The sequence below is a fragment of the Mchenga conophoros genome, linkage group LG16 (assembly GCF_057382185.1).
Source record: "Mchenga conophoros isolate Kocher_MC1m ecotype Shallow Benthic linkage group LG16, M_conophoros_male_GT1.1, whole genome shotgun sequence".
In the NCBI taxonomy this organism is placed as follows: Eukaryota; Metazoa; Chordata; class Actinopteri; order Cichliformes; family Cichlidae; genus Mchenga; species Mchenga conophoros.
In genome coordinates, this window is record NC_140541.1 from 915,679 (window position 1) to 943,131 (window position 27,453).

At 36.6% G+C, this 27,453-nt stretch overlaps 1 long non-coding RNA gene across 1 annotated transcript; it reads left to right on the plus strand.

Annotated features, from left to right (window-relative positions):
* Nucleotides 1-13,934: 13,934 nt before the first annotated feature.
* Nucleotides 13,935-19,095, plus strand: LOC146556039 (uncharacterized). Its single transcript, XR_014888891.1, has 4 exons — nucleotides 13,935-13,967; nucleotides 14,929-14,960; nucleotides 16,021-16,047; nucleotides 18,615-19,095. It is a non-coding gene; the product is annotated as an uncharacterized LOC146556039 (long non-coding RNA).
* Nucleotides 19,096-27,453: the final 8,358 nt, after the last annotated feature.

Sequence of the window (27,453 nt, forward strand, 5' to 3'; positions counted from 1 at the left end):
TACTAAGCAAAAACATGTTTGCAATTAACATATTTTTTTTTTCAGTTTTATCTTTTGGATTTATGGTTAACATTCCTCTGTGACAGCAAATACTTAACTGGTCCAAGTAACCAGCATATCATTGGTCAAAGGCAAAAAGGACCACATGTCACGCTAGCAATGAATTATTGACTGTGTTTGTGTCACCAGATTTAACAAACAATATCAGACATATGAAACTGAACTCTGGATTAATGTGCAGATTTTTTTTGTGTTTTTTTTATTGTTGAATAATTATTTTGTAGAACAAACCCAATCTATTTACCCAAACAATGTAACTTGTTTGGGTAAATAGTGGATTAATATATCTAAGTCTATAACTATAGCAAGCTGAATTCATACAGACACACAGCTCTAAATCTTGAATTGTAGGATGTACAAAAATGATCATATGATTATTATGGACATTTAAATAACTATATCTATTGAACCATTACACGTATTCTTTATAGAAATTACACAATCTCAAAATGTGAAAAAGTGTTTAAGAGAAAAGATAATGTGTGTTTGTATGAATCCTGCCTTAGTATGGGGTGTCAGTAACTACATTAGTATAGAGTAGGTCTAACAGTGGTTTTCCACATCTCTTCTAATATATATATAGATAATGGGTCAGACATATAAAGTCATTTTCAAAAGTTCATGAAGGTCACATCCATTTATATGTGTTCCTCTTTATCATTTTATATCAGGTCACACAGCTGACTTGAGTTTTGATCAGAGTAGAACCATAACATTCATGCTAATGATTCTACTGTTTACAGTTACTTTATGATGAATTTCACCCTGGTAACAGCACTATGTGAAAAGCTGTTAGAGGTAAAGTTAACCCAATTAATACCTCATCATAAGTCAGTCTCTAACGCAGGGCAGTGATTATTTTTCACTGTAATTTATTCCACAACAATGTTCTTTATTTGATCCCTGTTTCTTTAAACAGCGCATCGATTGGTCAGCTGTGTGACTCGAAACCTGAAATATATCACAATGTGGACTTCATTTCCATAGTATTTTGTAGATTGGTACCATATTTATCATCAAATCAGGAAACTGTAAACTAATTGAAAAAAAGAAGCTTTTGAAAATTTTAATGTGGAATTGGAACATGTTTTTTATCCTTGCCAAATGGTATTTACACAAAACTTCAGCAAATCAGAATATATATTTTTTAAACTCTGCAATTTTACCTTGGTTTTGGTCCACATCAGTTTATCTGCTGGCTGTTTTGTTTTTTCCTTTTCTGGTAATTTTTCACAGTTAAACGAGTGACTTTGAGGTTAATTCAGCGTTTTCAGCTGTTATCTGTTATCTTTCTGCAAAATTATACCAGTTCTGGTAAGTTGTAATATTTCTGCAAAGCTATAAATTTTCTGCTAAATTTTATTTTTCTGCTAGGTTACACTGCTTCAGCTAAGTTATGTTATTTTAAATTATTACATCACTGCTAAGTTGCAGCTTCTGGTAAACTACAATATTTCTGCTGAATTGTTCTGTTTCTTTTAAGTTATTGCATTTCTGTTATAACATTTTTGTTAACTTTATATTGTTCTGCAAAGTTATTAAAATTTCAAAAACTTTTTAAGCAATGACTTTGATTTCTTCAGCTTCTTCAGCAATTTTCAACTATTTTCAGCAGAAATTCCGCTCATTCAACTATTTTCAGCAGAAATTCTGCTAATTGAACTCTTTTCAGCAGAAATTCTGCTGATTGAACTCTTTTAAGCAGAAATTCTGCTCATTCAATTTTAAGCAGAAATTCTGCTCATTCAACTCTTTTCAGCAGAAATTCTGCTCATTCAACTCTTTTCAGCAGAAATTCTGATGATTGAACTCTTTTCAGCAGAAATTCTGCTGATTCACCTCTTATCAGCACAATTCTCAGCCTCTTCTGCTCATTTCAGCACAATTGTCAGTCTCTCCACCTCTTCTTTTGTGAGAAAGAGTTTGGCGCAGTGAGATGAGAACCTTCCTTGAGTACCAGAAGGGCCAGGTTCGAATCGTGCTAAGGGCAACATTTTTTGGGGGTTTTTTTTTTCAACTTTTTCAGGTTTTTTCAGCAGATATCTTCAGCCCTTAAGCCATCCACACAGCATTTTCGCAGGAAATGCAAATTTTTCTAGTTGTGTGGATGCCTGAACAGGCATCCACACTATTGAGATCCTGTTTCTCTTTATACTTTATTATACTTTATTCTGGTTGCTTCCGTACATTTTTTGCCGCTTAACTACTCCCTCAGTTTTCAGCCGATTTTCTCCGTTCAAACTCTAAACTGTTCTGCTCTTTCTGCTAATTCTATGACTTTTGGTGTTTATTACTATTATACTTTTTAAAATATTACACTTTTTTCCTTTAATTTGTCCCATTGAAATGAATGGGAAACTTCCACAATTCTGCTAAAACTTTCTTGTCTTTGAAACTTAACTACTGCCTCATACTTTCACCTAGAAACTCCATTCAAACTTTAAAATGTTCTCAAATGATTTGGCTATTCCTGTATGATTCAGCTTTTTCAGATCTTCTACCGTTTTAATCTTATCTCTCTTTAAGTCTTCAGTTGCAGAATTGTCATCATTTATTACAATTCTGAAAACTTTTATGATTTTACCAGCTTTTCTAATATGGACCTCACATTCTTGTTAACACTCCATGGCACAAATACTCTTCCCTTTAGGCTCTGTGTATGTGTGTGTGTGTGTATCAATATTTCTCCCATTTTAAACTATTACTCCTCCATAATTGTATTTCTGTTAAATCAAAGTACTTTTACTACATCTTAGTACTTCTGCTCAATCATAGTATTTTTGACAAATCATGATTTATGTGCCAAATCATAACATTTGTGTTATGTTAAAGTATTACTACTAATTGGAGGAATTTCTGTCATGTTACAGTATATGTGCTAAATATAGTATTTCTGCCAAATCATACTATTTCTACTATGTTATATTTTTCTTTCTAAATACAGCATTTCTGCTATATAATTGTATTTCTGCTTTTTATACTATTTGTGCCTAACATAGTATTTCTGCTAAATTATAGTATTTCTGCTTTTTATACTGTTTGTGCCTAATATAGTATTTCTGCTTTTTATAGGATTTGTGTTTAACCTTCAGAGGTCCTTAGGGACATTTATTGTCTTTTGCATTTTTAATTTTAATATAGTATTTCTGCTAAATTATAGTATTTCTGCTTTTTATAGGATTTGTGCTTAATATAGTATTTCTGCTAAATTTAGTATTTCTGATTAATTATAGTTTTTCTACTAAATCATAGTACAGTATTTCTGCTTTTTATGGGATTTGTGCTAAAACAAAGTATTTCTACTAAATGTAGTATTTATGCTTAATCATACCATTTCTGCTTTTTATAGGATTTGTGCTTAATATAGTAATTCTGCTAAATTATAGTATTTCTGCCAAATTATAATATTTGTGCTAAAACATAGTCTTAATTTAAAATGACAATATTCATAGTTCATCACAGTGTCTCTGGTAAATCACAATATTTCTGCTCTGTTGTACTATTTTTCTAAATCATAGTGTTTCTGTAATGTTTAAGTATTTTTGGCTAAATATATTCTTTCTGTTATCTTATACTATTTCTCCTAAATTCTTGTATTTTTGAGAAGTTATCAAGTTTCTGGTAAGTTACAATATTTCTGCTAAGTTCTGCTATGCTATTGTATTTCTGCCAAGTATTATGTTTCCTCTAAGATATTGCAGTTTTGCTAAGTTATTACATTTTCGCAAAGTTCTATTTGCTTCTGCAAAGTTTTTGCAATTTCTGCAACTTTTCAGCTTTTTCAGCTACTTTTTGCATGCAGCTTCAGCTTTAAGCATCCACACTGCATTTTCGCAGGAAATGCAATTTTTCTAGTTCTTTATTATTATTCTTCTAGTTGCTTCCGTACACTTTTTGGACTTCAACTACTTCCTCAGTTTTCAGCCGATTTTCTCAGTTCAAACTCTAAACTCTTTCTGCTCTTTATCAGCTTTATCAAACTTTATCAGCTCTTTTTCAGCAAAAACCTCTTTTCAGCAGAATTCTGCTCATTCAACTCTTTTCAGCAAAATTTTCAGTTTTTTCTGCTGTTTTCAGAAAAAAACTCTTTTCAGCAGAATTCTGCTCATTCACCTCTTTTCAGCAGAAATTCTGCTGATGGAACTCTTTTCAGCAGAATTTTCACCCCTTTTTTTTGCCCAAATTCTGCTAGCACAATTGTCAATCTCTCCACCTTTTCTTTGTGAGAAAGTGTTTGGCTCAGTGAGCTAAATAGCTGCCCTTTGATCAGGAGGGCCAGGTTCGAATCCTGCTCAGGGCATCTTTTTTTTTTTTTTGTTTCAACTTTTTCAGCTTTTTTCAGCAGATCTTCAGCCGTTAAGGCATCCACACTGCATTTTCGCAGGAAATGCAAATTTTTCTAGTTCTTTATTGTGTGGATGCTTAAGCATCCACACTATTGAGTTCCTGTTTCTCTTTATTCTTTATTATTATTGTGTGGATGCTTTAAGCATCCACACTATTGAGTTCCTGTTTCTCTTTATTCTTTATTGTGTGGATGCTTTAAGCATCCACACTATTGTTTTCCTGTTTCTCTTTATTGTGTGGATGCTTTAAGCATCCACACTATTGAGTTCCTGTTTCTCTTTATTCTTTATTATTATTATTATTCCGGGTGTTTCCGTACACTTTTCGCCGTTAAACTACTTCCACAATTTTCAGCCGATTTTCACCGTTCAAATTTTAAACTATTCTGCTATTTTTGCTCTTTCCTGCTATGATTTTTGCTATTTTTAACTATTATACTTTTTAAAATATTCCACTTTTTTCCTTTAATTTGTCCCATTGAAATGAATGGGAAACTTCAGCAATTCTGCTAAAATTTGCTTGTTTTTGAAACTTAACTACTTCCTCATATTTTCACCTAGAACAACCATTCAAACTTTAAAATGTTCACAAATTATTGGGCTATTCAGGTATGATTCAGCTTTTTCAAATCTTTTACTGTTTTACTTTTATGCCTCTTAAAGTTTTGAGTTGCAAAATTGTGATTTTTCACAAAATACATGTGTTGTTATGGTTGCTATGCTCTTGGCTTCCAGTGTGCCACTGAAGGTTTTGCAATTTTCACTTCATGTCCGAACAACTTCCTGCTACTTGCTCAATTTTCACTCAACTTCCACAAATTATACATCAAAACGTAGGTATTTTTGCTGGCTTTCAGAAAATGTCACCATCATTGTTGTGGGATTTATAGAATTTTTGCAAATCTCCTCAGACTAACACAAGGTCAGAAAACTCTCCATATAAAGTGAATGGAGAGCTTGTTCAAAATCACCGCTGGATTTCTGTAATGAGAGGCATATTCGAATCGTCATATCTCCTTAACGAAGCAAAGTTAAGACATGAGGCTTGTCCCCGAATATCTTCAGACACCCCTGACGCTCACAATTCAAGAATTTCTTTCTCACCTATTACCGTTCTGAAATGAGTTGGACTTGTTTGAGGGTAGGAAATTCGTCCTTCGCTCAGATTTCTTCAGATTTCAAACTGTGGAAATGAACCACTTTTTTCTCTCGTCATAACTTTTTGTTGGATTTCCACAGAGACCTGAAAATTTCCATGATTGTTCACCAAAGCCTGCTGTCTCTTACGGTGAAAGAATGATATCGATACTCCAAATAGATTTCAAGTCACAAAGCGTTGTTTGAGGGCAAGTCAAGGCAGTTTTTGCTTCGCTCTACTCAGTTATGGTGCATTAGAAGTCAAATATCTTTAATAATTCATATTTTAATGATAAATTGTAAACACTGGAAGATTCCCCCATCTCTTCTGAACAAAACGGTGTAAGAATGACCGCTCTAGCCCCTACGGTTTGGAAATTATGGTCATTTGTTTGAGGGGAGTCCTCACTATGAGAAATAGGCTGCAATAATCCTGTGCCTCTCTGTGCTGCGTGTGTAAAAAGAGGCACATGTTTTGGCGGGAAAAAGTACACAGGCTCTCTGATTGGTGGATTCAAATTCAGCAGCTCCCAGGCTGACCTAGAAACTTACTTCTCTCTCCCTGTGCATTTTTTTGCTGATTTTTTCATTTAACAAGTATATTTGAGGGACCCTCAGCATGTTCAGCATTTTTTCAGCTGTCCATTTTGCTTTTCCAATTTTTCTGTTTAACTTATTACTATTGTGCTAAATCATACTGTTTCTGCTATTTTATAAGATTTGTGCTTAATATAGTATTTCTGCTTTTAATAGGATTTGTGCTTAATATAGTATTTCTGCTTTTTATAGAATTTGTGCTTAATATAGTATTTCTGCTTTTTATAGAATTTGTGCTTAATATAGTATTTCTGCTTTTTATAGAATTTGTGCTTAATATAGTATTTCTGCTTTTTATAGGATTTGTGCTTAATATAGTATTTCTGCTTTTTATAGTATTTGTGCTAAAACATAGTATTTCTACTAAATGTAGTATTTATGCTTAATCATAGTATTTCTATATATTTCTGCCTGGTCCCCAGGCAGCCAATCCTCTGTGAGGACTTAGACATTCAAATTTTCAAATCAGGTCCTGCACGGTTTCCCAGCCAATCATATATGTGTCCTGAGGCATTCAAATTTGCATATTGGGGACTTCATGGCTTCTAAGCCAGCCAATCATATCTGAGGGCTGAGGAATTCAAATCCACAAATCAGGGCCTGCACAGCTTCCCAGCCAGCCAATCATGTATGTGGGCTCCAGGTATTCAAATTTGCATATTGGGGAATTCGTGGCTTCTAAGTCAACAAGTCATCCGTGTCATATATCTCTAAAAATTCATATTTTAATGATAAATTGTCAACACTTGAAGATTCCCCCATCTCTTCTGAACAAAACGGTGTAAGAATGACCGTTCTAGCTCCTACGGTTAGGAAATTATGGTCATTTGTTTGAGGGGAGTCGTCATTATGAGAAATAGACTGCAATGATCCTGTGTCTCTCTGTGCTGCGTGTGTAAAAAGGATGTACCTGTTTTGGAGGGAAAGAGTGCACAGGCTCTCTGATTGGTGGATTCAAATTCAGCAGCTCCCAGGCTGACCTAGAAACTCACTTTTCTCTCCCTGTGTGTGTGTGTGTGTGTGTGTGTGTGTGTGTGTGTGTGTGTGTGACAGAGAGAGAGAGAGAGAGAGAGAAAGGCTTTTAATGGGATGATCTCATTCTAAGATTCAAATTCAATATATTTAGACTGGTTGACTGAATTGGATCTTGTGTGTGTGTCTCTCTGTGCATGTGTGTTTTCTTATGTGTACATATTTGTGATTGTGTGGCTGTTATAGATTTTTTTGCTGATTTTTTTCATTTAACAAGTATAGTTGAGGGACCTTCAGCATGTTCATCATTTTTTCAGCTGTCCATTTTTGCTTTTCCAATTTTTCTGTTTAAGTTATTACTATTGTGCTAAATCATACTATTTCTGCTATTTTATAAGATTTGTGCCAAATACCGTATTTCTGCCAAATATAGTATTTCTGATTAATTATAGTTTTTTCTACCAAATCATAGTACAGTATTTCTGCTTTTTATAGGGTTTGTGCTTAATATAGTATTTCTGCTAAATTATAGTATTTCTGCTTTTTATAGTATTTGTGCTAAATTATAGTATTTCTGCCAAATTATAATATTTGTGCTAAAACATAGTCTTAATTTAAAATTACAATATTCATAGTTCATCACAGTGTCTCTGGTAAATCACAATATTTCTGCTCTGTTGTACTATTTTTCTAAATCATAGTGTTTCTGTAATGTTTAAGTATTTTTGGCTAAATATATTCTTTCTGTTATCTTATACTATTTCTCCTAAATTCTTGTATTTTTGAGAAGTTATCATGTTTCTGGTAAGTTACAATATTTCTGCTAAATTCTGCTATGCTATTGTATTTCTGCCAAGTATTATGTTTCCTCTAAGATATTGCAGTTCTGCTAAGTTATTCCATTTTAGCAAACTTCTTTTGCTTCTGCAAAGTTTTTACAATTTCTGCAACTTTTCAGCTTTTTCAGCTAGTTTTTGCATACAGCTTCAGCTTTAAGCATCCACACTGCATTTTCGCAGGAAATGCAAATTTTTCTAGTTCTTTATTATTATTATTCTAGTTGCTTCCGTACACTTTTCGCCGTTAAACTACTTCCACAATTTTCAGCCGATTTTCACCGTTCAAATTTTAAACTATTCTGCTATTTTTGCTAATTCCTGCTATGACTTTTGGTATTTTTAACTATTATACTTTTTAAAATATTAAGCTTTTTTCCTTTAATTTGTCCCATTGAAATGAATGGGAAACTTCTGCAATTCTGCTAAAATTTGCTTGTTTTTGAAACTTAACTACTTCCTCATATTTTCACCTAGAACAACCATTCAAATTTTAAAATGTTCACAAATTATTGGGCTATTCAGGTATGATTCAGCTTTTTCAAATCTTCTACTGTTTTACTTTTATGCCTCTTAAAGTTTTGAGTTGCAAAATTGTGATTTTTCACAAAATACATGCGTTGTTATGGTTGCTATGCTCTTGGCTTCCAGTGTGTCACTGAAGGTTTTGCAGTCTTCTCTTCATGTCCGAACAACTTCCTGCTACTTGCTCAATTTTCACTCAACTTCCACAAATTATACATCAAAACGTAGGTATTTTTGCTGGCTTTCAGGAAATGTCACTATCATTGTTGTGGGATTTATAGAATTTTCGCAAATCTCCTCAGACCAACACAATGTCAGAAAACTCTCCATATAAAGTGAATGGAGAGCTTGTTCAAAATCACCGCTGGATTTCTGTAATGAGAGGCATATTCGAATCGTCATATCTCCTTAACGAAGCAAAGTTAAGACATGAGGCTTGTCCCCGAATATCTTCAGACACCCCTGACGCTCACAATTCAAGAATTTCTTTCTCACCTATTACCGTTCTGAAATGAGTTGGACTTGTTTGAGGGTAGGAAATTCGTCCTTCGCTCAGATTTCTTCAGATTTCAAACTGTGGAAATGAACCACTTTTTTCTCTCGTCATAACTTTTTGTTGGATTTCCACAGAGACCTGAAAATTTCCATGATTGTTCACCAAAGCCTGCTGTCTCTTACGGTGAAAGAATGATATCGATACTCCAAATAGATTTCAAGTCACAAAGCGTTGTTTGAGGGCAAGTCAAGGCAGTTTTTGCTTCGCTCTACTCAGTTATGGTGCATTAGAAGTCAAATATCTTTAATAATTCATATTTTAATGATAAATTGTAAACACTGGAAGATTCCCCCATCTCTTCTGAACAAAACGGTGTAAGAATGACCGCTCTAGCCCCTACGGTTTGGAAATTATGGTCATTTGTTTGAGGGGAGTCCTCACTATGAGAAATAGGCTGCAATAATCCTGTGCCTCTCTGTGCTGCGTGTGTAAAAAGAGGCACATGTTTTGGCGGGAAAAAGTACACAGGCTCTCTGATTGGTGGATTCAAATTCAGCAGCTCCCAGGCTGACCTAGAAACTTACTTCTCTCTCCCTGTGCATTTTTTTGCTGATTTTTTCATTTAACAAGTATATTTGAGGGACCCTCAGCATGTTCAGCATTTTTTCAGCTGTCCATTTTGCTTTTCCAATTTTTCTGTTTAACTTATTACTATTGTGCTAAATAATACTATTTCTGCTATTTTATAAGATTTGTGCCTAATATAGTATTTCTGCTAAATTACAATATTTCTGCTTTTTATACTATTTGTGCTAAAACATAGTATTTCTACTAAATGTAGTATTTATGCTTAATCATACTATTTCTGCTTTTTATGGGATTTGTGCCTAATATAGTATTTCTGCTTTTTATAGGATTTTTGCTCAAACATAGTATTTCTACTAAATGTAGTGTTTATGCTTAATCATCCTATTTCTGCTTTTTATAGGATTTGTGCTTAATATAGTATTTCTGCTAAATTATAGTATTTCTGCTTTTTATAGTATTTGTGCTAAAACATAGTATTTCTACTAAATGTAGTATTTATGCTTAATCATAGTATTTCTATATATTTCTGCCAGGTCCCCAGGCAGCCAATCCTCTGTGAGGACTGAGAAATTCAAATTTTCAAATCAGGGCCTGCACGGCTTCCCAGCCAATCATATATGTGTCCTGAGGCATTCAAATTTGCATATTGGGGCCTTCATGGCTTCTAAGCCAGCCAATCATATCTGAGGGCTGAGGAATTCAAATCCACAAATCAGGGCCTGCACAGCTTCCCAGCCAGCCAATCATGTATGTGGGCTCCAGGTATTCAAATTTGCATATTGGGGAATTCGTGGCTTCTAAGTCAACAAGTCATCCATGTCATATATCTCTAAAAATTCATATTTTAATGATAAATTGTCAACACTTGAAGATTCCCCCATCTCTTCTAATTCATATTCATCATTTATTACAATTCTGCAAACTTTTATGATTTTACCAGCTTTTCTAATATGGACCTCACATTCTTGTTAACACTCCATGACACAAATACTCTTCCCTTTAGGCTCTGTGTATGTATGTGTGTGTGTATCAATATTTCTCCCATTTTAAACTATTACTCCTCCATAATTGTATTTCTGTTAAATCAAAGTACTTTTACTACATCTTAGTACTTCTGCTCAATCATAGTATTTGTTCTAAATCATTTTTATTATGCCATGTTGTAGTATTTCTGCTAAATCATACTATTTCTACTATATTATATTTTTCTTTCTAAATATAGCATTTCTGCTATAGAATTGTATTTCTGCTATGTTATAATATTTGTGCAAAACCAGAGTATTTGTGCTAAAACATAGTATTTCTTCTAAATGTAGTATTTCTGGGTAATCATAGTATTTCTATATATTTGTGGCAGGTCCCCAGGGAGTCAATCCTCTGTGAGAACTGTAATATTCAAATTTACATATCAGAGACATACAAATTGCATATTGAGGCCTCCATGGCTTCCCAGCCAGCTGAGGACAAGTCAAAGCAGTTTTTGCTTCACCTCTATTCAGTTATGGTCTATTACAAGTCAAATATCTTCAATAATTCCTATTTTAATGATAAATTGTCAACACTTGAAGATTCCCCCATCTTTTCTGAACAAAACGGTGTAAGAATGAACGCTCTAGCCCCTACGGTTAGGAAACTATGGTCATTTGTTTGAGGGGAGTCCTCACTATGAGAAATAGACTGCAAAAATCCTGTGTCTCTCTCTGTGCTGCGTGCACCTGTTTTGCTGGGAAAAAGTACACAGCCTCTCTGATTGGTGGATTCAAATTCAGCAGCTCACAGGCTGCTTGACTGAAAACTTGCTTCTCTCTCCCTGTGTGTGTGTGTGTGTGTGTGTGTGTGTGTGTGTGTGTGTGTGTGTGTGAGACAGCGAGAGAGAGAGAGAGAGAGAGAGAGAGAGAGAAAGCTTCTTTAATGGGATGATCTCATTCTAAGATTCAAATTCAATATATTTAGACTGGCCGACTGAATTTGATCTTGTGTGTGTGTCTCTCTGTGCATGTGTGTTTCCTTATGTGTACATATTTGTGATTGTGTGGCTATTATATTTTTTTTTGCTGATTTTTTTCATTTAACAAGTATATTTGACGGACCCTCAGCATGTTCAGCATTTTTTCAGCTGTCCATTTTGCTTTTCCATTTTGTCTGTTTAAGTTATTACTATTGTGCTAAATCATACTATTTCTGCTATTTCATAAGATTTGTGCTTAATTTACTATTTCTGCTTTTTATAGGATTTCTGCTTAATATAGTATTTCTGCTAAATGTAGTATTTATGCTTAATCATACTATTTCTATACATTTCTTCTCTTCTGAACAAAACGGTGTAAGAATTAAGAATGACCGTTCAAGCCCTTACGGTTAGGAAATTATGGTCATTTGTTTGAGGGGAATCCTTACTGGATAAGGTTTATATATATATATATATATATATATATATTGTCTTTAAAACATCTTTGCAGACTGTCCTGGACTGGTTGTCTTTTTTGTTTGTTTTTTTAGGTCTGGTGAACTCTATCACCAGCTATTTGGTGTGGGTGTTCAGGAGAAGAGCCTTCTAATAATATTTATTTAACTTATAGAATTAAAGTTCTGCTAGTTTTTAGCAAATAGATATTGTATAAAATATTTAAAAATCACCTACATTTTTTATGTTTACAATGCCCATTGTGTGTAATACTGGAATTTCCTATGACCCGTGAACGCCTCATCTTTTACCTGACTGCCGGACATCCGCCTTTCTGCACACTTCGTTGAGTCCGCTCTGGGTGAGTGCTGCTCCTCTGCTTGTCCTCTCCTCTTCTAAATGTCTATACTCTGTTTGCGCGATGTAACAAGTTCTTGTTAGTGATTTATAAAGCCAGCCGAGGTATAACTCATGTTAAAGTAACACAATGGTTGCTTTTTAGTGAAAAGTTGTCATTTTTGTATGTAAAAGCAGTGTTTGATGAGCTAAAGCTAACAACCCAATGCTAACGACTAGCGTTCTTATGAGCCCAGTGTGAAATGAAGATTTGACGGTAAACCACGGTTATTGTGTTGTTTTATTAATTACATTTGGTGTGTTCGTGTTTGTCAGTCTGTTACATAAGGTGCAGTTAGTTCTCTTCACAAATCAGTTGGTTAAAACAGCCTCATTCTTTATGCTGTAAAGTTTTTAACGAACCGCCATCTTAGATTCAGTGTCAGCTGTCGGCAAGATCAAAGGAGCCATTTTACCGCCTCTGACCGAACACGGGAGAAAAAGAGTCGCGTGTGTGCAGGTCTTGTGGATTAATTAAGAGAAAGGAGGGGGGGAGAAACTGAGGATTAAACATAGGCTATGTCCCCACATACACGGGTATTTTTGAAAACTGAGACTTTACGTTTTCATTTTAAAAAACAATCCCGTCCACACATGAATGCAGAAATGAAGGAAAACTCTGCTAGGAACATACCAAAGCAGCAGGTGGCGATATATTCCTAACCGTGTAGAAATGTTGGCCAATCAGAAGTCTAGAAGCCTTGGTGGGAAATGGCAAACAAAGATGGGGCATAAAAGCAGAACAGGGTCATATGTGTGGGGGGACAGTAACTGTGTGTGTATATGTAAGCATTTAAACACTGCAGAGAGAACAATTAACAGTAACCGTATTGTAGAAATGCATTTCACTGAAACAATAACGTGGCGCACAGTGTGACGGCAAAAAAGGCGCTGCGTTTTCTCCGTGTCCCTGTCCACACATAAATGCAAAAACGGAGTTTTCAAAAATATCCTGGCAAGCGTTTTTAGTTTTTCAGTGACCGAAAACGCCGTTTAAGTGTGGACGAAAGGTGCAAACGGATAGAAAAATGTCCATTTTCAAAAGTACCTGTGTACATGTGGACATAGCCCAAGAATAATAAGAACTCCTAATTTGTAGACTTTAATTTTTAAGAACTGTTTAACAAGGCTTGTTTGTGCCAACCTAAATCTGCAGCACAGTTTAAATTCTCACTTTGTGGAAAATTAATGAAATAAACAACAGCCCACCTTCACATAAATAAAATATGGCAGTATATTATTATTAGTATGGTACATAGATATTTATTTTAAAATAACAGCATATTTAATGATACTATGTGCAGTTGGTAATATTTTAGGAAGTAGAATTTGAATGCAGACCACCTCAAATATTAAAGCCTTAAAAATATACACCGTGCAGTTTTTCATGTATGAGTGTTATTGCAATCTTAAATGAGAGGTAGACCAAAGAAAACAGAGGAGAGTTGTTGTTTGTATTCCAGCTGTAGTAAACAAAGAAGTTTAGTGAATCTTTTTGACAACAGAGAGTGATGCAGTATTGATGCTGATTTGAGTTTTCTGATCCTGTATTTTTGCTCTTTGTCTTTTGTTACACAGAGTGAACTAGAAGCTTGGTTTTGCCTTCGCTGGTAAGTAAACAGTGATTGTAACTGAAGCAATATGAAATTGGGATTGTGTAACATGTTTAGCAATTTATATACAATAGTTTGGCTTTCTGTGATATCTTGCCATTTGCTCATGGGCAAAAACACATTTAGGATTTATAAGAAGTAAAGCCCCCCCCCCCCCACTAGATCTCTGAGTGTCCCTAAAAATGTCCCTGAAGTTTAATAGGCCATTTATGTCTAATTTTAATTTTAAAGGCTTATCAAAGCATTTCTGTAGTAATTATTGTTTTTATTACACATGTTAAGGCCATTTGAGACTCTGCAATTAAATGTTGCCCTCTTTAGACTAAAGTGAGTTCATTTTGTCTGAGGTACAGTGCTGGGAAAAGTCTTTCTTCCTTGCAGATTTATTTTGTTCATGCTTTTTTGTCACATGTTTCAAATCATCTAACAGGGATGATATGAATAAATACAAAAAAGCATTTTAAAGTGATGATTTCACGTATGAAGCAGAGAAAACCAAACCAGAGCTATCTGTTCTAATGTGAGAACATGCTGGTCTCTAATACCCAGCTGTGGAAGCCCTGATACGAAGAACTACCATCAAGCATTTATAGTATCAAGTATTATTTGTGATTGTTGCATGCTTTGAAACTGTGATGTTATCATTTGATCAAGTGTGCAGTGCGAGCAAATCCTTGCTTGTGGTATCTGATGTGTTATGTAATAGCACCAAAGTATTAGAGCTTTACGTTAATGAGGAATTTCTGTGGCTTATTGCAGATCGATAAAACGACACATCACCTTAATAAAGACAGAAATCTTTAATAAGGTGCAGAAAGAGAAGATGGGGTGTTTATAGTAAAGCTGTTGTAAACAAAGAATTTAACAGATTTTTTTTTTCACTACAGATTGTGATGCAGTATTGACTCTGATGCTGATTTTAGTTGTCTGATTCTGTATTTTTGTTCTTTTGTTACAGAGTGAAACAGAACTTTGGTTTTGCGTTTGCTGGTAAGTAAGCAGCAATTGTAACTGCAGTAATATGACATTGTCACTGTGTAACATGTTTAGCAACTTACCTAACGTAGTTTGGTTTTTGTGACATTACCATTTATTTATGGGCAAAATCAAATGGTCAGAATTTATACCTTGTAGCAGCAAAGGCCCCACACATGACCTCTGACTGTCCCTGAAGTTTAACAGGCCATTTGTGTCTGATTTTTATGTTTGAACACAAACAACTGTTTTTATACAGTTGTTTGTGTTCTCCGTTTGTTTGTGGATTTACGTAGCAGAGCACCACAGTTGTTGATTTATATCTTCACTCATATTCTGCTTATGTATTACATTAAAGTCAGACCACTATAGAAGTATTTTTGCCTGAGTGAACAGAAGTGGTAGGTTAAACATTTAAGCAATAATAAAAAACTCAGAGGACCAGAGTTGTGAGTAGGCAATGTTGTGTATGTTAAAGCCTGTGTGTAATTTATATACAATAAGTTTAAATCAGTTTCTTAATAATTTGCTTGATACAATGTGTTTAAAATTTTATATAAAAGGGAAATATTGAAAAATACAAAAAGATTCCTGCCAACAGGTACAATGGAAGGACTCTTTATTATAATTTTTGTAATTGCAAAAATGGTGTGCCACTGTTGTTACTATAACATGTCAGAATTTACATGTATTTTAGGATTTACATATTCAGATCAGAACTAAAACCTAATGAGGTTTTCCGTTGATTCTAACAGTTGTGGTTTTTTCACACTTTATTAAGCACTGTCTTGTGATAGAAAATGATGGAGCTAAAAAGCCATAATCTGTACCAACAAATATTGGTGCCTCTTTTTTGCACTTCTGTAGTATGCATGCCTTTATTACACATGTTATCACCATGTGAGACTCTGTAACTGAAGTTTGTCCTCTTTAGACTACAGTGAGTTCATAAAGGCTTGAAGAAATTGAGGATTTTACTAGTTATTTCATGTCACAGTAAATTGGATTGTGTGCGAAGAGGTTCAACAGTCTAAGTCATTAAACAGTGATCTGATGTGTTGTTTCCTTTCTCTAGGATACTGATCTGATCGTCGCAAGTCTGGTAAGTAAAGGTTTTTTCTGCGGTACAGTGCTGAGAAAGGTCTTTCTTCCTTGCAGATTTATTTTGTTTATGCTTTTTTCACATGTTTCAAATCATCTAACAAGGATGACCTGGATAAATACAAAAAGCAGTTTTAAAGTGATGATTTCATTTTTGAACCAGAACAACCTGGTCTAATGTAAAAACATGTTGGTCTGTAATACCCAGCTGTGGATGCCCTGATAGCAACAATTACCATCAAGCATTTACAGTAACTGGTAATGACTGGTTTACATCACTGGTTGATTTTGGTCCACTATAATTTCAGAATTGTCATAATTAGATCCAAACAGGACAGGCAAAAAAAGAAAAGAAAAAAGTCTTAATTAAGGCCCAATATAGGGTTTTCAAGTCATGCCAAGAATCTTAATTTCATTAAAGTCCAGACTGATTAGTTTACACCATGTGTTTTGTTTCATTCATTCAATTGGACTTGCTTGTGTGCTTCAGATCCTAAGTGTGATTAAACTTAAGCCCAGGACCTGATGAGTTGATGTAGGTCCTGAAGTAGTAAAGGAACTCTGGGACATCACAGTAACAGCACCATGTTTGACTTTAATGCTGGTGTTTTTCTCTCACTATAGATGATTCAGTTTAGTGCAGTTAGTCAGCACAGCTCTTGGTTATCATCGAGATATTATTAGGCAACTTGTTTTTGCATGTTCAGCTACAACATCTGGGAGGGTTTCTGTTTTCTGAGGTCTCCAGATCCTTAGTAGTCTCTTTGTAAACCTTTACAGAACTATATGTGTTTGTTTCACATTAGAGCAGCTCACGACTAGCAGTTTAGGGACAATTAAATATTCACATAGGACAGGGGTCTCAAACTCCACTCTTCAAGTGCCGGTGTCCTGAAGCTTTTCCACGTGTCCCTGTTACAAAACACCTGAATAACATTTGTAGGTCATTAGTGAGAGTATAGAATTTGACTGTGTGCTGAAGTGGCATCCCCTAAGACTACTCAAATGTAAGTAATTTAAGTGTTTGGAAAAATGTACTTCTAAAAGTACTTTCATTGCATCATGTTCATTCACTCATGAGCTGCTATAACATGAATCAAATTCCTGAATTACCACCTCAGCATGCAGTCAGGTTCTGTAGAGTTTTGCTAATGACCTACTAATGTTATTCAGGTGTGTTGCAACAGGGACACATAGAAAAGTTTCTGGACACCAGGCCTTAAGGACCAGAGTTTGAGACCACTGGTGGTAGGGCATTGTGGATTTCAAAAGCTTCTTCCCTTAAATCACTGCCTAAAAACTGCTTTTTGTAATTTGTCATAATGACTTGCAAAGTATAGGTGGGATGAAAACATGAACATAAGACATTTTATAGTGGCCTGATATTTTTATCAAGGCTGTTTTTTGAAAATAATCCTGGCCTAATTTACAAAAGATGAACTGTCTGAAAGTCATGTTTGTTTGTTTGTTTAAGAAATGTGGGAATGTCCAGCAAAGATCTTACATGCAACAGCTCAGATACAGCACTCACTTCTGTTCTTTTTATCATGAAATGATCTACAAAGAAATGATCATCATACTAAATTTTGCTAATTAGGCCTTTATATCAGCTATGATAAGTTTATTATAGATTTAGTGTAGTGCTTATTGCTGTGCATCAAACATGCCCCAAATGTGACTGAAATATGTAGAAACTAGCTGTCTCCAAATTTCTCATTTTGCCAAAATTCATACAGAGTGACCTGAAACTGTGCTGTAACCTCAGTGTGTTGGTTTTGTTGGACCATTTAATATTTACAGTAAGTTACTGTAGCAGCACGTCTTAGTTTGAGTTTATAGACTTAGTTTATTGTTTTAATAGAATGTAAAAATGTCCTTATAACAGTTCCACCATCATTTGTTAAACATTGTCATTCTGTTCAGTCCAATAATTTACTGTAGAAGTCTTTAGTATTTAAAGCCCTACATGTATTGTATTTTTGAGATTATAAGGCATAATGTCAATAAACAAGCCTGTTTTTAAGGCAGATTAAGCCAAACAAACAGTCAGATAAGTCAAACTTTATTCAAGTCATTCACAAACAACTCTCAACACTGTTCAGTTGTAACACATAAAATACAGAACAATACACTCACTTTTTCAGTTCATTCCTCATCCACAAATCCATCAAACTCTTCATGGGTTGATCAGTTTGAAATCTGCTTCTTAAGCATGTCTCTTAGCACGTGCCAGGTCCTTGTACACACACCATAATGTTATGTTGAAGCACCGTACGAATTACTCTGCGAGGGTCCTGACTATGGTAGCCATAATGCTCTGACAATACATCAAGCAGCGCAGCTTTGTAGCTTACGAAGTCTTACTAAAATATTTGACAGAATTTTGAGCGCTGTGTACCACAGAAATCCCGTTTGAGGTCAGTAAGCATAACCAGAATCGATACGCTAGGCACATTGTATGTTTTTGAGATAATGACAGGATTTTAGGTGTGCCATATAGTCTGAAGAATATGGTAAATCCAAGCATGTTGGAAATATGACTAATTCCATGCCTTTTGTGTCTTACAGGTGACCTGCTGCAGAAGATCCTCTCTCTCTCTCTATCATTATAAGCAATTCTGTCTATCCTATCACTCTCCCAACTCTATCTAATTTGAAAGCCATTCTATCTTGTATCCCTCTATCCCTACTGCTCTATCTAATTTGAAAGCCATTCTATCTTGTATCCCTCTATCCCTACTGCTCTATCTAATTTGAAAGCCATTCTATCTTGTATCCCTCTATCCCTACTGCTCTATCTAATTTGAAAGCCATTCTATCTTGTATCCCTCTATCCCTACCGCTCTATCTAATTTGAAAGCCATTCCATCTTGTATCCCTCTATCTCTACTGCTCTATCTAATTTGAGAATCCAAGTTTTGAGAATCCTTTCAGAATCCAATTTTCAGAAATCCAAGTTACCAGAACTTGATCTATCTGTTACAGAATTCTGAGAGATCTCTGCTCTCACTGCTCTTTCTTTCCTGTCATTAAGCTCTCTCACATTCAGTCATTTTGCTTTAAATTACAAGTTGAATATACAGTAGTAGAATTACAGTACAGTACAACTTATAGTAGAAACTACTTACACAGCCCTACATTTGTCATTTTAATTTTGCATTAGACTTTAGTTTGGACTGCTAGTTTGGCTTACTTTGATCAATTGTATAAAATATCACCTTTTTATAAGTTTATTTGTAATAAGATAATCTGGTTATTTTGTAATACATACATTCAGATAAATAATAAATCAGATCCAGTCTGTTAGTCTGTTTCATTGGCTATAACATTTGACTGCAAGTTTATAGTATTATTATTTAAGGACTAACCCATTTTGTCACTCAGTGTAAGTATTCAGTCAGTATTGTCATCGAGAAGTGCCTGAGGACCCAGACTTCCTGTTTCCTGACTGCTGCAGAACATCCAGCTGAAGAAACCCCGTTTCTAAAAGAGGTACAATAAAACGGACCAAATTGTTTCCAGAGAACTTTGAATTTCCTTTATTTTGAGTTTGGAGTACAAATCAGCTTTTTAACATCTATTCATATATTCATAAAAACATTTTATAGTATAATAGTACATTTCTCAGATTTAACAGTAACTTAAGGAGTTATAAGTTTTTCTGTGTTTCAAGGTTCAGTTTTGTTTATATTTGTGTATAACCACATATAAGCTCCAGATTGTACTTCAGCAAAATGCCAAGAAAAAGTCAAAGGTCGCAGTCCTTGAAGCTTAGATGGCAAAAGCAGAAAGAACAGGTGAATGTTTCTCAGAGCAGTGAGCAGGTAAAGGTTTGTGTTTCAGCTTTTCCCAGCATAGAAGTGCAGAGCAGTGTTCAGACAGCCACAGTGTCTTATGCAGATGTGGTAAAAAGAAGTGTTCCCTCAGTGTCTGTCCCAGAGCCTGAAGTTATGCAGGTAATCCAGACTAAACCCCAGCTAACTGTACAAACACAGCATGATGGACAAGCTCCAGGACAGTCTCATGTACAGGTTACAAACAGTGAAAGTCCACGAGTGAGTAGCGTCTGTGCTTCCCGAAGCCAGGCCGCTCCTAGGTATGGAAAGTACCGGAATCAGCAATGCATGGCTAACAGTTTGGTTTTCCTGTCATTCTTACACGAGGATGAATTTATTACCAGAGCAGATCTAAACCGTGTGTTGGACAAAGGCCATGCAGTCTATTCAGATGCCAGACTGAGGTTTGTGAACAGTGTGTTTCTAGCCTGCGATGAACTTCCTTCAGTTGTTACCAGCCGCAGACACGAGTATCAAGTCGACATGTCTCAGTTTGCTCATTACGGCACATTTGATGGTACAGATCACTTTCCGAGCCTTGAACAGGGATTACAGTGTTTGGCTTCAGACGTTCGCTACGCTTTGCTAGTCATGGGAGGAACAGTCATCGCTGTTAGCAGGCTGACTTCAGGTGAATATGCATATTTTGACCCTCACCCACGTAAGTCTACTGGTATGCCATTGTCGCTAAGTGCAAGTGGTGGAACTGCAGTTATGTTGAAGTTCACACGTCTTAATGACATGATTGACAGGATCAAACGTTTGTACAGAATGTTCAGCATCGCACCAAGCTGCACTTATGAGCTACAGCCCATCGAGTTTCACAGTGAAAACGCTGCTGACCAAAGAGATGCTGATGAAAACAGACAAACAGCTACAACTGTTCCAGCACCAGCTTTAAATGAACCTGAATTTGAAACTCCAAAGTCCACTGAGCAGACACAGAACACTGTGGCCGACACTTTAGCTACTGAAGTGATGTCATCCAGAGTGGATTATTCAAATGAGCCAGCTGCTGAGCTGAACAATCGTCCTTCTGATTATTTAGAAATAGAAACCTCTGCATCTTCTGTAAGAGACACTCAGGTAACATCAGATTCTGTTCCTCAGAATGATTCAAACAGTGCCTCCAGTTCAACTAAGATAACAGAGGAACTCTCAGATAAACTGCTGAAATATAGTAAACATGAAAGGCAAAAAATGAGGAGAAGATTATTGACCCAACAAAAGCTACCACAGAGAAAGGAAAATCAGAAGACGAAAGAAAGGCAGATGTACAGGTTTGATGAAAGCTTCAAGACAAAGAAAAAAAACTCAACTAAGAAGTGTAATGATCCTGATCACAGACAGAAAAAGAGCATGTACAAAAATGAATTGTATAAATTAAATGCTACCTATAAGGAGAAACAGAGAGAACATTTTAGAAAGATGTATAGGGAAAGTGCTAAAATTAGAGAGAGAAAAAGAGAATGTGTCATAAGGACATATAAAGACAATCCCCTATTCAGAGAAAAGCAGAAGGAACGTGTAACAAGAACATATAGAGAGTCTCCCATATTCAGAGAAAAGCAGAAGGAACGTGTAACAAGAACATATAGAGAGTCTCCCATATTCAGAGAAAAGCAGAAGGAACGTGTAACAAGAACATATAGAGAGTCTCCCATATTCAGAGAAAAGCAGAAGGAACGTGTAACAAGAACATATAGAGAGTCTCCCATATTCAGAGAAAAGCAGAAAGAGCGTATAAGAAGAATATACAGAACTTGTGCTGGATTCAGAGAGAAACATAAAGCTTACATGAGGTCATATGTATATAACCTATATAAAAAAAGCGAAGATTTTAAACAGAAAAAACGATCTTATATGACAAAGCGGTATGGAGAAGAAAAACAATTTCAGCAACAACACAAGGACAATATGAGAGAACGAATGAGAGTAAAATATTGGAACGGTTTTTCTTTCAGACAGATGCATAATATCAGATGTGCAATGAATATAAAACGGAAATATCGCCAGATGCATCGACCAGCTGAGAGTTTACAGTGTCATCCAGAGAACACTTTAATGAATGAGGCCATATCTTGTTTCAGATCAAACATTAAGTCAGCACCATCTTATGTTTGTACTGTTTGTCTAAAAGCTTCTTTTCCTAATCAGGTGAAAATCTGCAAAAGAGAAAATTACTCAAAACACCAGACTGTAGCTCATCAGTGCCTAACTGGTAAATTTGTTCATGTGTGTGATGAAGCATGTCATGATCACTGCAGCTTTCCTGTTGAGAGAAAAAAAGAGTATATCTGTCACACATGTCACAGTTCCCTCAAAAGTGGATGCATGCCCAGGCTTGCTGCTGTTAATGGTTTAGAACTGCAGGATATTCCAGCTGAACTTTGTGATCTCAACATTCTGGAGAGACATCTGATTGCCAAATGCATACCATTTGCTAAGATTATTCCTCTTCCAAAGGGGAGACAGAGACTCATACGTGGTAATGTGGTGTGTGTACCATCTGAGGTCCAACAAACAGTTGACTCTTTACCGAGGATCAGAAGCCAATCACAGATCATGAGGATAAAGCTGAAAAGACGACTGTGCTACAAAGGCCATCAGCTGTTCCAGACTGTCACCTGGTCTAAACTCATTCAAGCTCTGCGTAAACTGAAACAAATTCATCCACAGTACACAGATATTATTATCAGAGATGATGCATTGCTTTGTGATCCAACGTTACCTGATGATGACAGCAGCGATGAAGCCAGCATGGCAAGTGATGATTATAATGAAGCAGATTTAATGGAAATTGACAACTATGAAAAAGATGCCCTTTTGTGCGAAAGTGAGTCTGAAAGTGAACAAGCTATTAATATGCAATCCTGTGATGAACAACCAGAGGAACAAAATCCAGATGAACCAGAAAGTGATTTGAACAATGGAGGTTTTGCTCTAGAAAGTTGTCTGCAGCCTGTAGACATTTCAGAAGAGATTCTCTGTTTCACTGATAACACATATTGTGTGGCTCCTGCAGAAAGAAACAATCCTGTTAGCTTCTTCAGAACTCCTCATTTGGAAGCCATGGCATTTCCTGTGCAGTTTCCTACTGGTCAGAATACACTGGATGAAAAGAGACGTCTTAAACTCACACCAAGTGCTTACTTCAAGTCAAGGCTTTTCAACATTGATGCAAGATTTGCTAAAGACACAAATTACCTGTTTTTCTCACAGTTTGTCACTGAAATACATTTGGCTAATTCCAGCATGACAATACAGCTAAGGAAAGGTAAAACTATGACCAAAGATGGACGCAAAATCACATCAGGAATGTTACAAAGTAAGAAGTAGAGAAGCTGGTAAGAAATAAAGATGCAATCAGATTTATGCAGCCACTCAGAGGAACTCCAGCTTACTGGCAGAAAACTACCAGAGATCTATTCAGCATGGTTCGCCAAATAGGAACACCTCAGTTCTTTGTCACTTTCTCTGCTGCTGAGATGAGATGGCCTGAAGTGATTCAAGCAATAAAGAGACAGCAAGGTGAAGAGGTTGATTTTGAAGCCCTGGACTGGTCAGAAAAGTGTGAAATTCTAAGATCAAATCCAGTAACCACCATGCGAATGTTTGATAAACGTGTTGAGGCTTTGTTCAGAGATTTGCTTTTTTCTCCTGCACAGCCCCTTGGTGAGATCATTGATTACTTTTACAGAGTTGAGTTCCAGCACAGAGGTAGTCCACATATACACATGTTGCTGTGGATTCGAGAAAAGGTAGAAGCAGATGTGGATGACGACCAAACTGTCTGTGACTTTGTTGACAGATACATCTCAGCTCAACTCCCTGATCCAGAAAAACAACCTGAACTGCACAAAAAAGTCACTGAGCTACAAAAGCACAGCAAAAACCACACAAAGACATGCTTTAAGAGTGTGAACTCTGGTTGTAGATTTGGGTTTCCCAAACCACCAGCCACAAGAACAATGATTGTGAGACAGGATGAGGATTCAGACACTGAAGCTGCAAAAGCCAAACTCAGACCTTTGTTGAACCTGCTGAAGGAACCTGAAGCTGCTTCCCTCACCATAGAGCAGATTCTGTCACGATGCAACTTGACAATGAATGAGTATGAACAATGCCTCCAAGACATAAACAAGAAAACAGCTCTGATTCTGAAACGTGACCCAAATGAGTGTTGGATCAACAATTACAACCCAGACCTGCTTGAAGCCTGGAACTCTAATTTAGATGTCTCATTCATTTTGAATGCCTATTCATGTATAGAATACCTCTGTAAATATATAACAAAGAAAGAATCTGGCCTCTCTGAATACCTGAAGACAGTTATTGACAACTCTGATAAGAACACCGTCAATGAGTGTGATGAAATGAGAGCTGTGATGCAGGCTTACTCAAAAAAGAGAGAAATCAGCGCACAGGAGTGTGTGACTCGAGTCTGTGGCCTAAAAATGAAAAAATGTTCCCGCAGTGTTGTATTTGTACCAACAGATGATAACCCAGTAAAAATGAGTCGGCCCATGAGCTTCCTGGAAAGCACAACACACGACAGTTGTAATATTTGGATGACAAGTTTGAGTGATAAATACAAATGCAGACCTGAGACCCCAGAATATGAGGAAATGTCACTGGCTGATTTTGCTGCCTTGTGCAGGTTGGTGAGTGGTCCAAATGAAGGAAAAGATGTGCTTCCTCTTCTAAACCAGCTTGGATTTGTACAAAGGCGAAAGAATGATAAACCAGCTATAATCAGATATTACCACTGTTCACAGGAAAAAGATCCTGAGCAATATTATGGTCGACTGTTGAGACTTTACCTTCCACACAGATCAGAGCAGGAACTGAAACCACAAGGGTTCCAAACCTATCAGTCCTTCTACAACTCAGGTTTTGTACGACTTCCATGTTCAGACCACAGTGAGTCTGTGAAAAGGGTTGTGAAAAGAAATAAAGACAAGTATGAGAAGAACTCTGAGGATATTGAGAGTGCACTGGAAGAGTTTGAACAAAATAGGGATGTTGTGATTGATGAATGGTGTAATCTTGCTCCTGAATCTGAAGTTGTGAGGCTGCAATGTGATGAGAATCTTCCTGAGAGACATTCTGATGATGAGAACGAACAGGAGAATGTCCCCGACTACAGTCGTCAGTCTGATGCTGTAACAGAGATCAGAGCCATCAGAGAACAACCTGCAGTAGATCCAGCCGTGGTACGTGTAATGTATCAGAATCTGAACCAGAAGCAGGCCTGCGTGTTCTATGCCATAAGAGACTGGTGTATTCAGCGAGTTTGTGGTTTGAACCCAGATCCATTTTTCTTCTATATCAATGGTGGTGCAGGAACTGGAAAGTCACACCTGATTAAGTGTATTCACTCTGAAGCATCAAAGATCCTGAGCAGACTGCCTGCTAATGCAGAAGAAGCTGACATATCAAATCCAACTGTTTTACTGACTTCATTTACCGGTACAGCAGCTTTTTCTATCAATGGCTCTACATTACATTCTCTACTGAAACTACCCAGGAGTCTGAAACCACCCATTCAAGGACTTGGTAACCAACTGGATGAAGTCAGATCTGAGCTGATGAATGCTGAAATTATTGTTATTGATGAGATTTCAATGGTTTCAAAACCCCTTTTTGCTTATGTGGATGCAAGACTGAAACAAATCAAAGGCACTCAGAGACCTTTTGGTGGAATGTCAGTTTTAGCTGTTGGAGATTTTTACCAGCTGCCACCAGTGCGACAGTCTAAACCTCTCTGTGTTTACGATCCAGAACAGATTGACCTATGGCAGGAACATTTTCAGATGATCACTCTAACCGAGATCATGCGTCAGAAAGATGATGTGGCCTTTGCAGAGATGCTGAACAGGATTAGAGTCAAAGAAAAGACAGATGAGCTTTCTCAGTGCGACAGAGATTTGTTGTCACAGGCTGTGACTGCACCAGAAGAATGTCCAACTGAGGTCTTACACATTTATGCCACCAACAAGAATGTGGAATCCCACAACACAGATACCCTGAAGAAGCTTCATTCAAACATCATAATCATCAATGCAGACGATTTCCAGAAGGATAAATGTACAGGCAGAATGGAACGAAGAGACAAACCATTTACAGGTGGGAGAAATGATTTACCTGACACTCTGAATGTTGCTGAAGGAGCTCGAGTCATGCTGACCAGAAACTTGGACACACTAAACGGTTTGGTCAACGGTGCTTTTGGTATACTGGTAAAGGTGGTGAGATCTGAAAATGATGGACACATAATTAAACTGGGGCTCAGGATGGACAACCGGCAGCCTATGAGACACAACCGCAGTGCTAATGCAGCTTCTGATGATCTGGTTTACATTGAGAGAGCAGAGGAGAGTCTGAAGTTTAAAGGAGCAGTACGCAGACAGTTTCCTGTAAAGCTAGCATTCGCTTGCACAATTCACAAAACTCAGGGTCTTACAACACAGACAGCTGTAGTTTCAATGAAGAACATTTTTGAACCAGGTATGGCTTACGTTGCTCTCAGCAGGGTGACGTCTCTCAGTGGACTCTATTTGCAGGACTTGGATGAGAAAAAGATTTACGCCAATCCCGAGGTAACTGCAGCGCTCCAAACCATGAGACAAGCCAGTGTTGAGGAAATGATGCCTCTTCTTCAGGTCAGAGAAACAGCCAGCAGACTTGACACTCTTACACTGATCCATCACAATACAGAGGGTTTGCCATCTCACATCAGTGACATCAAGAGTCATCATGAAATGTGTTTAGCAGATGTTTTGTGTCTCACTGAGTCTCACCTTCAAGGCTCCTTTGTTGCAGACAGTCTTCATTTGGATGGCTACACCATGTTCAAACGCAACAGACATGTGTCCTACACAAACTTTCCTCACATGGCCAGCAGAAGTGGTGGGGGAGTTGTTGTGTATTTGAGGAATCATTTTCAGGTTCAGGTAAAACAGTATCTGCATAATGTCACTGATCTTGAGTTTTTAGTGTTGAAGGTTCAGGCTCCATTCCCTGCACTCATTGCTGTTGTGTACAGACCCCCTGACTACAGTTTGACACCATTCATGCAAAACCTGGTAAGTCTTTTAGATTCACTTGAAATAATGGACTGTCACCCAATAATTGTGTGTGGAGATTTTAATGAGAACCAGTTGCAGAGTGGAAGAAAACAGATTCTGGAGCAGTTTCAGTCGAGAGGGTATTCACAGCTGATCACTTCTGGCACTACAGACAAGAACACCCTGCTTGACCTCATTTTTATTTCTCAGCCACAGAAATGTCTGTATTCAGGTGTTCTGAGATCATATTACAGTTACCACAACCCTGTGTTTTGTGTCCTGTCCTCGAGCCAATCATGAAGTCGTCTGGTGAGTTTTGAAACAATTACAGATCATGTTTGTTACAGAGTTTACTGATTGTAGAGCATGAAAAATATTTTTCATTGAAAAAATTGTCTTCCCTACTCTGTCTGTAAGAAGACCCTTTCTTATTGCAATGTTATTAATCATTTCACCAAATCATTGCTGAACTTCATGCAGAGCAGAGAACATCTGCTATCA